Genomic DNA, 17,469 nt, shown 5'->3' with positions numbered 1-17,469 from the left:
GTTGTCGGTCATTTGCTCTGCGTGTGTTAACTACGAACCGGCGCGCTTGGCTCCGTTCCAATAAAATTGTCGTTGTTGATTTCGTTCAGCTCGTGCCTCTTGTGATTGAGATGCACGCAATTGCGACATGCTCACACGCACGTTTTTGTTATCTTGTTGGATTTGTTCGTCTGTTCTTTTTACTCTACTATTTTGCATGTTTGTTGCTTTATTCGTTCGACGGCCTAAATGGCCCCCCTTGCGTCTTGCTGGCATTGTGCACTGTAATACACGCACACAAAAATAGATAAATTAAAATAAATGGTACAAAATTTTGCACGCACTGCGTTGTAATATGCCGAATGAAATGTCAAAATGACGCTTCTTTTGAATTATTCTCGGACGTGGCGCCATCTGTCATTCAACAACATAAATAATTTCGTTCTGTTTGAAATACGAACGACGGTTAAATTTGTTCATACAAAAATAATAAAATCGCGATTAAAAAATGGGAGGGTAGGGATAGGAGGGTAAAAATTTCGGGTTATAGGTATTTTTTGATGCCAAATAATAAAAAAAATACAAAAAAAAAATTGTCAAAAAAATAAAAGAAAAAATTTTCTGGATAGAGATACCCTAATCACCTAGCGGTATGAAATATACTTGTTGACCTTTTCTCATACCTAACAAATATACATTAAAAAAATCATAAAAATCGGTGGAGCCATTTCGGAGGAGTGCGACCACAAACATCGTGACACGAGATTTTTATATATATAGAGATTTCAATAACTAGCCCAAATGTCTCGAGGTAAATTTTTAAAATGCTTCATCGATTATTCATTTATCTGTCAACAAAATCTTTGTTTTACAAAGATGGAGGCGATTATAGTTTTTGAAAAACTCTGACACGACCTCGCGGAACCTGGTATTGGACGAGGAATTTACGAGGTATTGCTCAACCTCAGCTGAGGCATGTTCCAAAAGATAGGCGATACGCGGAATGCGGGTCGCGGGTGCAAATGACGGAAGCCGAACGAAATATAATTTGTCATAAAAGTTCAACATGCTTCCTTTTTATGTCATGTTTATTATTATATTCGTAATAATAATAGTATATCCATTGACATGTTTTCTTTTTTAAGTACATACGTAAAGTTTTTAGTCATCTTTACACGATTTAAGAATATTTTCATCCGACGCCATGACAAAACGAATCGACGTGCAGACGCCTCGGCTATCGCTCTCCGAATGACAATGCGGCCGTAATTTCGTTCTAAATACAGTTGAAAATTACTTGCCGTTTCACTTATGTACGCTCTCAACGCACACAAAAAAACCAGACGATATCACAAAGTGGTTGCTGTAAGTAGTGAAATATTGATTGCATTCTATTATCTTGGAAACTAAATTGATTATTTATATATGTTTCTAGAAATCAACCACGACCGATTGACGAAAATTTTATATCGATAGGTCTAATAACATCAAAAAGCACATGACGTTAGAGCGACGATTCCGTCTAGTGCCAGCGACTCATGCGATCTCGATTTTAATTTCGATGATATTTCCTTCTCCTAGTTAGCTAATGATTTTAGATGGTAAACGTATTCAGTTTTCAAGTGTATTTTTCTAAAGAATTTTCTGAAATTTGTTAGTATTTTAAAACTTTTAACTTTTATGAACTCTTTAGTTTATTTGCCTATTTTTTTAATAGGAAAATAAAGGCGAACGAAATGTTTCGAAGAAAAGAAAATGTTAACTCGTTTGTATAAACTGTTTCATGAAATAGAGCAACGTATGTAATATAGTCATAGACAACTATTTCCTGAAATACATTTGAATTAAAAAAAAATACGGATACATGTTATTATATAAGACGCTAATATTATAACTAATTAATATGTCCTAACAAACTCGATAAAATTGCTAATTGCTGTTAATAATTTAACATTATTTAAACATTAAACATTTCAAATATTTAGTAGTACGTTTTATTAGTATCCACATGTTTCACGATTATACTAATACAATTTTATATCTATACATTTAAAGTGTTTTTTTATGTCTGATAATATTGTTTTATTTTGAATAAGATAATAGATACCATATATAAGTATTCAAATTGTGTTAAATTAACTGGGCTTTATGTAGTAGAACTTCATTATAATTGTTTTTAAAACAATGTATGTGAACCTATTTTATAGTCATTAATCTTAATGTAACACTTCCTACAAGAAAGACAATATGTTAAGTATATTGTAATACATACATTTGCCCTGAAGTGGGTTTCTTAAGCTTAACACATTTTTTAATCAATTCGTTATTAACTTGTGAGGTATGTACTGAAGATTTAACAAGTGTAGATGAAATATATTTAAATGCGGTTTAGAAAAGTCTTCACGTCATCACATATATAATATTTATGCGTGAAACACAATTCAAAGATGTAACTACTTTGTTTGAAAAAATATAAACATTTTATTGCCAACAATGCAGTAACTTCCATTGATATTATGATAATAATAATAAATGTCATTTTTATTTTTCTAGCAATCGTATTTAATTAAAATTTATTTATTTGAAAATGGTAACGTGAATATGAAATTGATTTATTCAATGCGCTTCTCACATGACCACTTGTTAATGTTTATTTATTTTTTTAAATGTTTAAACCATTGAATCGAAAGGTTATTCAGAACTGATATAGGTAATGTAAGTACAGTGTGTAACGTACAGCAAAGTACCACAAGACGTTTACTTTGAAATTAGAGAAGACACTGGCATACAAACAGTTTAGCACTAGAACAGGGGCATACAGAAATTTGTAATAATAAAATAATAATATGGTTTAATCACTGCAAAGCCACAAGGGTATATTTCAAAAGATTATTGTTTGAAAATGTGAAAACAAATGTTGTATTTAACACATATAAAATCATTAGGACGCTTAATTGGACGTCAATTGGGATAGAGTGCATACAAAACCTTTGCGTAGGTCATCTTTTTGTAATCAACCCTTATGACACATGTGTGGTGCGTGGTATCTTTGGACCCAACAATTACAAGCTGTTTATCAAATTGTATTTGTACAGTTTATCGAATTGGGTCGTCTTAGATGACTGGACTATGTACACAGAAATAACGAGTCATACGTGTTAAATAAACTGACATTAGGGAATCCGGAAGGAAAATGCATACTTGGTCGACTTTGTGCAAGATGGGGTGATAGTTGGGCGTCCTTAACTGGAGGGAAGCGGCTTTAGACAGACCTGGATGGAGGCAGATTCTGGAGGAGCCCAAGACCTTCCCAAAGTTGTAGCACCAGGAAGAAGGAGAAGCATACACAATCTACAAGCAGTACACGGCACCATCCTAGATCAGACTATATTTTATATGTAACACTATTTAGCACTAAGATGAAAATAGTGACATTTTAGGAAAGCCAAGTAATAATATGTGGGTAGCTCAATCATACATACCTTGGTCATATGGTCACAGTTCTTGCACTATTTAGCTAGGTGGCCGAGTATACCTGACCGGTAGCGTAATGCCAAATCCTAGTTATCAGAAAGCCAGGCAACGACAATATTTACGCCTACGTCGATACAGCCTTTGGTGACCACATTTTAAAGTCGACCATGCAGACTACAGTATGAAACACTACTTATCGGCTATATCGCTGCAAACTCTGACGCGAATGCTGCCATGTGCTCATACTGCTTCTATAAAATCTAATGTCAAATCTTACTCACACGTAACGAACCAAAATTGAATAATATTTATTTGAGGCTGATGAGGAGAACGCAGTCGAGTTGATTGAGGGAGTAGCGGTCTAGATGGATGTAGCATTTATTATCTTGATGAAGAGTTACAAAGGTTTACAATGACAGCAGTAGATATTAACGGTGCAGAGTAATCGCGGTGAGCTCGTGCTCAGACCAAGCCTCAATCCGATAGGGAAGACTAGGTACCGATCTACTGTTCATGATAATACTGAAAGCGAATGACGGTTGACTGTGTTGAGTGACCGGACTCGAGATGAGTGACGAGTTATAGATCGTCCTCGCTATTTATACATATGAAATCAATATATTACAAGAGTCATTGTCGCAATTAAATAAATCATATTAGGCACTGTTGATCTAGGTTATGATTGAGGAAAGTTCTGACAATCGCTTCCGCCACAAACAAAACATGAATATCGAAGTGTGTTACACTTGTAATACTGAGTGGTATGATTATTACATTTATATTGGTTTCGATGATATATTTTTTAAAATTAATGGATGAGTTTTGATTGCATTGTTTATAAGAAAATGTAAATACGTCTGATTGGTGTATATTTTTCATCCGTAATTTTAGCATCGGCTAGATTTTAAAATCACTCCTAAAACAAGTCCTTCTTCATGGCCAAGACATTTTGAAGATTTTACATAAATTTGAGTGTGAAAGTTGTTGACATTAAGAACAAAATATTTTGAACGTATATGCACTGGTATTCGATATGAAACACCAGAATAATGGAATTGATATTTTCATTCAGTATTGAAATCCCTATTTCACACAATGATTCTATTCAAATGTAAAATCTATAATATTATGTCTCTAAATGGATACGACGATGTTCTAAATTTGAAAAACACTTTTTTACTGGACGGAAAAATATTATATTTTGGCCCCAGAAATTTTCCGCTGACCTATCTTTTCTTCAAAATGAATCACTTCATTACGAAAAAAAATATTTTTGTTGAAAATAAATAAAATACCCTCTGTACACGGCTTCTCGTTGTCAGAACTATTTCTCTAATAATTACGAGTATAATGTAAATAATGGAATTTGACGTCGACAAAATACAGCGCTCTCTGCGACCAAAGTGAGAGGTTTCCAGGAATATTTTGTCACAAAATAACAAAATGATAAATAATCAATTTACCCACCACGGAGCGCCGCTGAAAATCCACTTTAGAAAACAAACTTAGAGACAAATTGCATTTGCGAAGCTTTTCCTTGCTTTACGAAACGCCCGGGCGTACTAAATGTAGAACGATATTCATACTGATAAACGCTAACAGGAATTTCTGGGCTTAAAATGTCTTTTTAGGTGTAATGTTTTTTAATTTTTTTTACTAGTTCGAAACGATTTTTTGCTAGTTTAGATGGACGTTGTTAAATATTTAAAGTTTTTGTAAAATTGGGAACCGGGATCACTTAGTGAATATTACGTCACGTTATAGTCAATAAATAATACGCAGTACCCTTAGACTATAGATACATCTAGACGCCACCCATTGCATTGCTAAATGAAGCTGCGTGCCGTGCGTTTGGTTTGTGGGCGAGCGAACGCATTCGTAAACAAATGTTTGAGACCATAGACCATTTCGCTAGTGCTCGCCCAAAGTGCTCGCACTAGACGATCAGAATTGAAATATAATTTTCTATTTTTTTTACGTTATATAGTATTTTTAAGCGGTCAAAATGCAACCATTTGGTAAAGATATCCATAATTTAAGTTATTTTAAAGAAACACTAGGTCACTTGATGTTAAAATACATAATAATATACAAATAAATAAATCACGAACATGTATCAACTTACATATGAAACGTAATACCATCGTCTTGCTTATCAGTACGGCTACCACATTTTAATACAACACACATAACCATCTTTTCTACTTAATTAACTAAAAATATTTACCACTGACTTTATGTTTAACACAAAAAATAGCAATTTTTGCAACACGGTTATCGACGCTTAGTTAAGCAATAAAGTAAGATTTGGCGGCGACACCGTAGCAAACTATCTCCCACATCTGTAAACCTTATCTTACTCTAGCGCGTGTCGCAGAGATTATAAGGGTGCCGAATATTTTCTCACTCGCACTTATATATGCATAATTTTTGTTCAGGCCTTGGCAGTACCCATTTGATATATAAATATCAAAGAACTATATGTTTGAAATATAATTACCACAATATACCTACATAATTAGACAAAAATAGTGCACACTGAACTTTGTCAGTCATACGTATATGTTTTCATTGAACTAAAACTACAAATTGCAGATAGTGTTGGTTAGTTTTTAAAATCCAATTAAAAACTTAGCAATAATAGAATGATAATAGTCGAAAAATATTCGTCTATCAATAAATATCTAAATTATGCCACTACACCATTAATGATTTTAGTTTGATTTAGGAAGGGCTAATGAATTTATAACAATCAACCATCACCAAATACTGTAATAATACGTATTCGTAATTCAACGAAAACAAATAAATATGACTGAATAAGACAAGTGCACACTATTTTTGTCGGATCGTCCAAAGCATACGTAAATTATTATGGGTTAATTTAGGCAGGGTTTAATTGAATTTTAAAAACTATCCAGCACCATCTGCAATTTGTGTTGTTAATTCAATGAAAATAATTATGTCTGAAAAAATTTAGTGTGCACTGTTTATGTCAGATATTATCAGTCTAACTCCACCCAACGGCACTGGTAAGTATCATCATAATGGTATGGATTTACTGTTTTGTATTTGTAAATAAATTTTCAATTAATATTTTAATCATTGGAGTGCAAGAAAGTTCCTAGCAAGTGCTAAAACAAGAACCAATGGATGATCATGCGAAGCCCTCCAGGTACAGCGGTCGAATATTATATTAAAATTGTTTTGCGTCTTAAATGTTTTATAATGTCATATTTCATTAAAATTAAAATATTTTTTCTCTTGTTGTTTGCTAATGTGCCTTGACGTGTGAGACCCGATTCAGTCCAATCGCTATCACCTGGCAATCACTAGATATAATATGTTATATTTTCTATAACCCATTTTATCCACTTACATAACCTGAAAAATAATTCAAACAATGGATGAGAATACGGTTTTAAATCAGTAACAGTAGGAAGAAGGAAGTAGTCATAATTGCCATCCGTTAAGTAGGTAATTTTGAAAGCTATATATTCTGTTCACTTTAAAATCAGTATTATCACTAAAATACCGTTAAAATCCTTAGTGAAAATATGGACATATTCTGCTAAAATGATACACATTTCTTAGTAAAAAGGCAATCATTGCACCTATTTATTGCAGTTATTACTTGTTTATTATTACTTTGTTTGTATTTTTTCATCATTCTAATAACAAAATATCACCGTTTTTTCTTAATTCACAGTACTAAAATTTCCAAAAAATAAAAACACATTAAGTAGGTTTGTTATTTATCTCGAAAGTATGTGAGAGTCAGTTACAGACTGCCTTCTTTCTTGGGAGGGCAGTATTGAGGAGTGGTCGCTAAGACATTTTATAAAACCATGTACGTAATATCAATATAAAATCTTTAAAATAATTATACGATTGCACTATACATATGTAGCATTTAATATTTTTCCTGGGGGTGCTATGCATTTATATTTTACAGCATCTATGGACTGAACGCCACTGTTACACACCTTTATAAGTTAATACAAAACTATCGCGTTTCTCAATGCTTGCATGTTATTTGTGTTTATGCATAACTGTATAACGTGGCATCAGACTAAAGCTCGGCGATCTAGTCTTTTAAGAATTTATGTCTCCCGTTAAATATTGGGAGTTCGCTGATACAACTGCATCACAAATACTAGAGTTCGCGTCAGTTCTTGGTGACAGATTGTCATCATGGAGTGCAGTTTCACATTAGCAGGAATATGTAGTCTGGACGCGGCCTGGGAGTATGATACTCTGCGTTCATGCTACTATATACATCTATATATACGCAAATAAGTACGTAACTATAGTATAGCATAGTTTGGGAATAGAGATGTTGAACTGTATGTAGGTACAAAGTGTAGGTACCGACTAGTATTATTGAAGCTTATATTTTATATAAATCTTATCCAATAGAAAAGTTATAGTAACATTATGAAAGACTTTACTCCTCTTTGGGATTTTTCTTTAAAATGCATTACTGATGTAAGTTTTACTACAATTTCATAACGCAGGAGCATTCTTTAAAATTTAAAAATAACTTTTAAATAAAATTCAAAAGTGCAGCTAGCAGGGAAATCACGCGAAATTTTTATGTTTACCTTCTATAACTTAAAAGATATAATAAATATACGAATACTGAGCGAGCGTACATAATACCATATAAAGGCGTGCATTGTCCGATTTCAAATCATATTTTTTTGTTAATGTGAATGTTCCGCCTACCACAGGCAAATGGTGAAAAACTATGAAGCTTGCAATTTGAGATAAATTATTGATAGTTTTTATTAATCGAGCTTTAATATTGTGACTGTACCGAAATTCATTAGATTCGATATAAAAAGACAGAATTTCAAGTTAGACACATTTTTATTCTATAGAAAAATATATTAAAACTACGAATTATTAAAAAATATTTCATAAGAGGAAACTTTATAATTTAATAATTAATATTCAAGATGGGATCATTTATTGAATCCACATTTTATAAAGTTTTCATGCACCTAATTGTAAGCTTATAATTATTAAAACGTTTGTAAATAAGTGATTACACTTTTTATTGGGCTGTAATAGGACGAGATGATTCGGATGCCAGGCACTGACCTTTAATAATGATTAGCTGTCTCCCTGGAATGGTTTTCACTTACTAGCGATACCACTCTCGCGCGATCACTGTTTATAGAGTCACCCTGTGCGTGGTGATTGACGGTCAAAACTAGTGCATGTAATGACGTCTTGATGTCTTACAGATTACAGGTGTTAACACTCACACGGTTAAGCAATGATTGAATTTTAATAGTAGGCCTGGCAGAAATAATGGTGTTAGGTGGGTGAGACCTTTATATTGTATTAGGGCCGCCATAATTGGCCCAACCAATAATAATTATTTAAAACACATTACATGTGAAGTATCCATAAATTGTCTTAAATTATAAGCTTTCCGATATGTGCCTCTGGTAGACGAAGCATTTACCATAACGGCTATACTAAGCCACATATAGCATAATATAGATGAAGTGTAAATTGTTTTTTTATGTCCTTTCTTAATTTTTTGTCAATAAATGTATGTATATATATATCGTAAATACGTTATTTTTAAAGTTAATAAAGCTACGCATATTGATACTAGATCCCTAAACTGTTATACACGCAGCAAATATTATTAGCAAATATTATCGCACGAAAATTTTCCACGAAGCGGTTGCCGTGGAGCGTGGAACTATAATATAGAAACTTTCACATTTACTCCGACGCGTAAGGCGTATGATTTTTTATTTTTTTTACCGTTCAATTTGAAGTGTCGATACGTCTCCGTCAGCAAGCAATAGTCGCGCAATAATATACGCCGCGTGTGAAACGGGGATAAAATTTCGTCTTTGAAAGGTAAAAAGTTGCTGTCAAAGGCAATATGGACATCATAAAAACAGCGAGATTACGAACCACGGCTTTTTCCGGAGGTTGAAAATTTTCTCGAATAAAACTTTTAAATTTCTTTACAAAGTAACAAAAATATTTTATAATAATTCTGTTTTTAATAATAGTGAAAGAGAGAGAAGAAAATATTTGTTTGTATATTTACACTGAATTTTTATGTGATTATTTATATAATTTAAATTTTTAAATGTTTTTTATTTGAAATTTAAATTGGATCTACAGAGAAGGTACCTATGTTGGGTGATATCAAATAGTATAGAAGAATGACGAGCAACCTCTCATTTTACGAGGGTCAAATTTTAAAAAGCTAAAATATTCTGGGGGTTAAGCCATCGCATAAAAAAAATCTCGCATGAGAATAAATTTCGTCAAAATAAACTTTTCGTTTCAAAACTACTTAAAAATAATTTTCTTCATCGGTAACTATTTTTTTTCGCCAGTATCAAATTTCCGATTTTTACTCATATTTTGAGAATAATTACTTATTATTGGCAACACCGGTATAGGATTCCCCAAAGTCCGTCATACACCAGGCGATCCGTTGTTAGCGATCGAAATCTGAGAATATGTTAGCATGACCCGAATAATATTTTTTTTCTCTTGGAACATTATAATATTATGCATTAGCTAGTTAAAAACGATACAGTTCATTCATATTGCATTCTAACATAAGACAATTAATGTTACCTATGTAAACATTTAATTTTACGTCAATTCTGTGTTAGGGCACAGAAAATTATCACGGACCATGAGTTGCTCATCACTGGTATAGAGTTACTATCACTACAGTTAGATTATCAAATTTACACTATTTACTATACAATGTATCTAACAAAAGAACAATTCGACAAATGTACCTACATATTAAATATGCAAAGAGGGACTGTTTGATAACTTGATTTTTTGAATGGCACTATCAAAATAATCCCATCAGCGGCGTACCATATTTTATTAAGATTGTAACGAAATAAATATTGACATTATTGAGTCAATATCACTACGAGTTTCATTATTTGAAGATGTAGATAGTAAATAAAGTTTAAAATATTGATGGTTTCTGTCAAAATATTGCCTAATAGCAATTTTGTTGTCTGATAATCATCGTTGTCTTTCTTTGCATAACCATCCGGAGTAAGTCCTGGTTACTTTAATCGTCATCCATTTTTCGATCTATCCTCCTCCAATTCAAGATAAAGATTGCTCGTGCAGTATGGGCAATGCCATCCAACCACTATCCCTGCACTGCTTCAATCAGAAGACTTCACATTAAAAGTTTTCCGGACTGATATTCTAAGACTAAGAACCTATATTCATTGGATCTGACCAAACCGTCAATATAGAGATATAGTGGGGTTGATAATTGAGGTATTTAGAGCTAACAACGGATTATGTGTGTATATATATATATATTCTAGAACAAAAATCATGGTCATCCGATATATAGAACAAATTACAAAGATATTAGCATTATGCCTGGTTTTAGAGAACATGCCAAACTTCAAATTGCTATTACTCCATGACATGATTTCGCGACCTACCATCTTTTAGCAGTAACCACACGAATTATATACATTCTAATGGTTTGAATTATGTTGGATTCTCCATCTTAGCGCCGTATTCCATCTTCATTTTTGCGTCCACATATTGCTCTAGTCTTTCTTTTAAATAAAAGCGAACCGTTTTCAGATTCTTTAGCCATTTTTTGTCACTTTATTTATTTATTTACCACAAATATAAAAAACTAATACTACATCTTTTAAATATCAAGGAATAGTTAGGTAGGTAATCTTCGATTGTATACACGCGAATGATACGCAAACGCCTTCCCGGGCTACGCCATGGAAACTATAATGGCTGCAATTTTTTTCAACGGATAGAGTATTAAACAAACATAAATACGTGGGTGATTGGCTGAATAATACGTTCACATTTTGCAGCATCATTGGAATGACCCCAATTATTAATAATATTATCATTGGTCATTCTAGTTCTCACGCGGTTTATTGACATCCAATTTAATTAGAGTGTCTTTTATATTCAATAAATCTTTTTCATAAAAATAAAACTGGACTTTTGCTTTAAAAAAACAGCGTATATTTGTAAGCTGATTTGGGAGACACGATTTAAAAAAATATAATATAGATAAAGAATTTATAAATGCATCAAAAATGAAGATGAAACAAATAGACATTTGACGATCATATTCAAATTATCATCTAACAACGAGTTAATGTATTATGATTATTTAACAATAGATCCAGTTGTCATAATTTCAATCAATCGCATTAACAAATTGTTTAAACTGAAAAAAAGACATTGGCTTGACTGCAGGTATAACTGAATTTGTTGTCCCGCTTTAAATGTATTCAAGCCATTAAAATAAACGATGTTAATAATGTAATTTGATAGTTTATATTTTCGTTTTACAACACTTCCTTTGAAGTAAGTTTCGACACGTGAACTGGTGGCGACGTGACGTCAGAATGTACACATAAAATGGATGCTAGTGGTCCACTGCAGGGTCTGCTAATTGATTATTCATGGCAAATGCATTTTCCACAGATGGCGCCCGGCAATGGTTTGAATGCCTTTCGCAAATGCACTGAACTCCTCGTCTATATTTTATTATACAGCAAGAGGGATACTTAGAATTTTGCAGAATTTAAATGGCTCGACAGGGTGCTTGAAATTTATTATTTAAGTCAATAATATAACGGTAACATGATATTTATGTCGTTGAATGTATAAATTAACACTAATTTAAAAAAAAATCAAATAGTTCAACGAGAAGTTTCTAACAACTTGTTCGTAGCAAAATATTAATAAAGAAAGTGAAATAAACATAAATTTCGTAATACATATTTATTAAATCAGTGTTAAAATGTAAGTTAGTAAGTAGTATATTATTGGTTTATTGTCATTATTTTAATAATGTATGAGGTAAGTCAGTTTTATCATCGGTGTTTGGGTACATGTATCTGAATTAGAGTTTCAAGACCGCAATAAACCGCATTTGATACACTATTTATAATCCACCATACATACGATATATGTAGTTAGTAAAAAACTAACGCAATTTGATAAGCATTTCATGTAAGGCCTACTAGTTTTAATTATCGTAATTAAGTAGGAGGCCCGTAGCTTAATTGGTTAAATCGTATTGGCGCGATACATGTGGATATACGGGTTCAAATCCCATCGGGCGTTGTGATTTTTTATAGTAGGTATAAATTTGAGGTGTTTTCAAATTATATATGTTCAATATGTGGAATGTCACATTCTCAAATCTTGTGAATAATTATTCGTTGAATAAAATAAATGGTTTATTACTGCACTATTATTTCACTATTGTCATTGGGCCGCATGATGGCCTGTTATAGAGTTCAAAACAATATTTACATATATATATATAAAATATTTAAAAAAAAGTTGTTAGAAAAAGAACATATAATATTTAAATTGTATCTATAGTGTTATCCTATTTATCTACTAAATCTGTTTAAAGTATACACGTTTCCATTTCATACAACGAAAAAAGTGGCTTGCTACGAAATCGTGCTTACTTCTTGTTATCAATAAAAAAAGCTATTTGTCGATCAAATAAAATAAGAAAGTAGTTATTTTTAAAATTGTATGTAGCTATAGTGTTCACACTTTATATTTTTTATTAAAGCCACCCCCTTCTTAATCAGAAATTAGTTCCTAATTAAAACCCAGTTAGAAACATATGACAATATTAACTAGAATATGTTTTTGGTTGTTTGTTACTGTGTATGATTGTAAAAGTGTGAATTATAATTCTTTTTATTTCTTTCTGCATAAAAAGAGTTTTTACCACTGGTTGATAGTAGAGGATGTGCCGACGAGATTGCGAAGGAACATTAGACCGTGTTTTGGTATTTCAGTTAAACTCACGATGATACGAGAAATATAATATTATCTAGCACTCAACAAAACATGTAGTCGGCAGCGATTTTCTTTGACGCATATGATGTAATTGATTCTTCAGAATATTTTAAAGAGGGCCTTGACAGTTGAAACCAGTCATACAATTATTATTTAAATATTATATAAAAAATATCCGTATTTATTACAAATTCAGTATAAAATGTTACTTAAAGCATAACAAAATCTCTGAAACCAACCACTTAAACAGATACGTACTTTTAGATAAAAAAAAAAACACTAATATTATTATTTGTCATCACTGTGTTCCTCAATAAAAATTATTTTCAATCAAAGGATGTGACTTATGGTTTTTGTTTTATTTTTTTATCGTAGGGGGAGCTCAAAATCAGTCAATCCGTCGGGTCTCTAAGTTTCTAAACCTGCTCCTGCATGTAGTTGAATTGGTAGCCATACAATAAACCTAGGGATCGCAACACCGAATGAAAATGTCAATACCGGTTTTTCGGTATTTCTTATTGAATACCGGTATTTTTTAAACATAAAAAACAGAAGTTGGTGCTTATCAATAAATATAGCTATTAAAATCTTTTTAGAATATTATTTTATAGCAAAAACCTACATACCTACATTTATTTGTTGTGGTTTATATGTTGACATTTAAAATATGTATTGATCATAATTGTAAAACTAGTGATTTTTTACGAATAATTTGAATATATTGATAATTTTAACTAAAGCCCTCAAAAGTTCATCAAGTGCAAATAAGTCCCGGCTGCAGGAAAAGCTTCTTAAATTCAACGCTTGTAGGGACAGTCATCAATAATTATAGAATAATTGAACATTTTTGTCACGGATGTTTTCTATTTCGAAATAATATTATGATAATTGATCGCGACATTTACTTATATAAATATATTTGATGAAATTTGTTTTATTATTTTTACACCTGATAGTTGGATTCACTCAATATATTTGCATTTAGCAGCACATAACTTATAATTCATTTTCAAACACGTAAACGAGTGTGCTTTCTTAATACCGAAAATTCCGGTATTTTGTATTTTTAAAACCGGTATTTCGGTATTGATAAATACTGGAATACCGGTTTTTAAATACCGGTATTGCAATCCCTAAATAAACCTCTTGCTTGAGACCACCATCTTTGGCGGCCTGTTTTGACATTTTTTTATTATGTACGTATAATATATGCGATTGTTTGTGATCGACCATCGAATATTGTAAACATTGGTGAAATATAAAACAAAAATAATGTAGGTATTAGGTATAGTAGATAAGAAAGAACAATATTTAAACATTTTAAAAAAAGGTTCCATTTTTGTACATGCTGATAATAATTAAATTCTAGTCCGATATTTGGCCACAGCACCCGACAATTTCCTCTGACAGCGTTTGAATTTTCCCGCGTCGATAATACTCTGGAATGTCAGTCTGACGAGGAGCTTCAGATTCCGCTGATATAAAATATTTACTGTATTTAGGAAAGTGTTGGCAGTCTTGACATTTTTGGGAAATTGATTTTTTTCGAAATAATTATGACAAAAACCAATCCAACATTCTGCTGAAAATAATTATTATATAGAAGAGAATTTCATAAAAAAATATGTCAAACTGGCATTGAAATGGCGCTTTATTTTAAATATTTCAACGGAAGTTCAAAATACTTTTAGTTACGAGTATATTGAACATTTTTAAAATCATATAAAATATTTTTGTTTTGCTATGTAATATAGGTATATTATGATGATGATAATGATTAAACTGGCGCTAAGGTCCATGACCGACTGCACAACCATCCTCCAGGCGTCTCTGTCCAGAGCTTCTCTGTTCCAGTCGGTCACACCCAGCTTCGCTGCATCCCTGCTGACGGCGTCCGACCATCTCTTCCGAGGTTGGCCTAGAGGCCGGATACCCACTGGGACTCCCTTGTAGACCCTGTAGAGAGCTCTGCTTTCTTCGCACCTTACAACGTAACCGGCCCATCTCAGCCTTCTTGCCCTCAGAATATTTCTGATCTTCGGCTTGAAAGACACGTAAAGTTCGGCATTCTTACGAATGCGCCACTCTTGGTCGTCTTTAATTGGTCCAAGTATTCTTCGGAGAATTTTGTTTTCAAATACTTGGATAGCCTTTTCTTGTTTCTCCGTAATGCTCCAGGTTTCGCATCAACATTTTAGAGAACTATAAGTTTTACGATCACGTTGTATACCCGAAATTTCGTTTTTATAGGTATATTATGTGATGTATAATTACTGCTAACATAATAAATAAGCGACTAGTGGTAGCTCCAACTTCTAATCAATGATATTGATTATAGAAAACCACCAGTCCTCGCCAAGCACCTTACCCCAACACTTCACCGATACTATTTGATGACTTTATCTAGTCGTGACGAATTGTTGCAAGTGCGTAATCTGACAATGCCTTAATAACCTTATTTAGTCACTCTACCACTACTATCTGAACACTTTGCCTATTCGTGATGAATTGATGCAAGTGCTTTATCCAACAATGGTTGAAAATACAGATAACTGTCATATACTGTAATTGATTTCTATATAGCGGATACGGAGACAAAATATAATATTATGCTTTATTGAAAAATCAAATGATTGTTCATTAACATAAGTACAGTAATATTTAGTTAAATATGTTTTGATTATTAAATAATAATTATGCAAACGTGAACAAATGTCATAGAGGTAGGTAGGTGCAACATATTATAAAAAGTTTCGATGGCAAAACCAACATATCACTTCTTTGGTATATCCTCGTAATGTACCTCGAAAGCTTTCTTATTACTTTTACTGCAAGACAAAACTACCCAGGGCTGAGAGAAAAAAATACTAATATTTTTCAACATAATTCATCGGTGTATTTTTTGTTGTAATTACATGTGTAAGGAATGGAAATTAAAGAAACATTCCAATAGTTACTTACTTAATATTATTCTGATCAATAATTATTGTATATTTGAAAAACATTATTTTGTAAAAAAATAAATTATGTTCCTAACTATTCATATGTGGAGAGACTATAATAGTTTGAGGAGGTACGTCATATTATTAAATCACTTAGGAGTGAAAGTGGTAAATATACTTACCTATATACTGAAAAAAATACTACTGAAACTACTTTAGCCACGGGTGTAAGTTCGTTCAATGGGAATCGAAGTGAAATGAAAATTGAAACCGAGGGGTTTGCTATGGTAAGAATAGCGCATTGCGTTCTTTCTGTCACAATCGCAGTATTAACGCCTGCATCGTGCATTGCGTACCTACCAAAGACTTGCCAGTGATTTGCTACGGTCCGATTGAAGTGGACTATGATTGACGTAATTACAATGTGTGACTTTTTTTTCTTTCGACCATGTCCCATCCTAATAAGATCATATGGACCTCCACAGAGTAGAGGTTTCTATTAACAGATTTTGTTTTTACGAGAAATGGATACCAGTCACTTTCTCAACCTATTAGGTCCATACTCTGACTCATACAGAAACGGAAAAAACAATATGTCTACTTTCCACACCCAGGATTCAAATCTGGTACTCACGACTCTATAGTCCCCGCGGCCATCGTGAGTAGTGAGTACCAATGTATGACTTACGTAACATAAACCGATAGTTTAATTTTTAAATTGTTAGTAAAACTATACTTCTTCGCAGAATTTAATTTTTAATTATTATTTAAGATACGAGGTATAAGTACATTTTCTATTAAAATTGTTTTGTTTTTTGGAAAATTACTTCCGTTTCCTGTTTATAATTTTATTGTAATATATAAATATTATTTAAAATATCACATTGCATTTTGTATGGCAATATCATCGTAATTAATGATCACATAGATAACATAATTGAAAAATTTATTTGATGGTTAAAGTCCTATTAGAAACCAATGTTTTTCTATTTTTCCAACAGGTAATATTTGAAAAATCAAAATGGTGTATATTGATAACTAATATCTCAACACTTACTGTATATTATTGTGGTCGGTACATACATTAGTAAAGGATTGTTATGGCATTATATTTCTGAATAAATACACTATAATAACTGTCGCAATTACGAATTAATTGTAATAGATATTATTTCACATTTAGCTTACGGCTACAATGAACAATATCACACTGGATTTGAAGAGAAAAGTT

The sequence above is a fragment of the Rhyacophila brunnea genome, unplaced genomic scaffold (assembly GCF_057557595.1).
Source record: "Rhyacophila brunnea isolate RB1 unplaced genomic scaffold, BYU_Rbru_1.0 scaffold_15, whole genome shotgun sequence".
Classification (NCBI taxonomy): Eukaryota; Metazoa; Arthropoda; class Insecta; order Trichoptera; family Rhyacophilidae; genus Rhyacophila; species Rhyacophila brunnea.
This window is presented reverse-complemented; position numbering follows the sequence as displayed.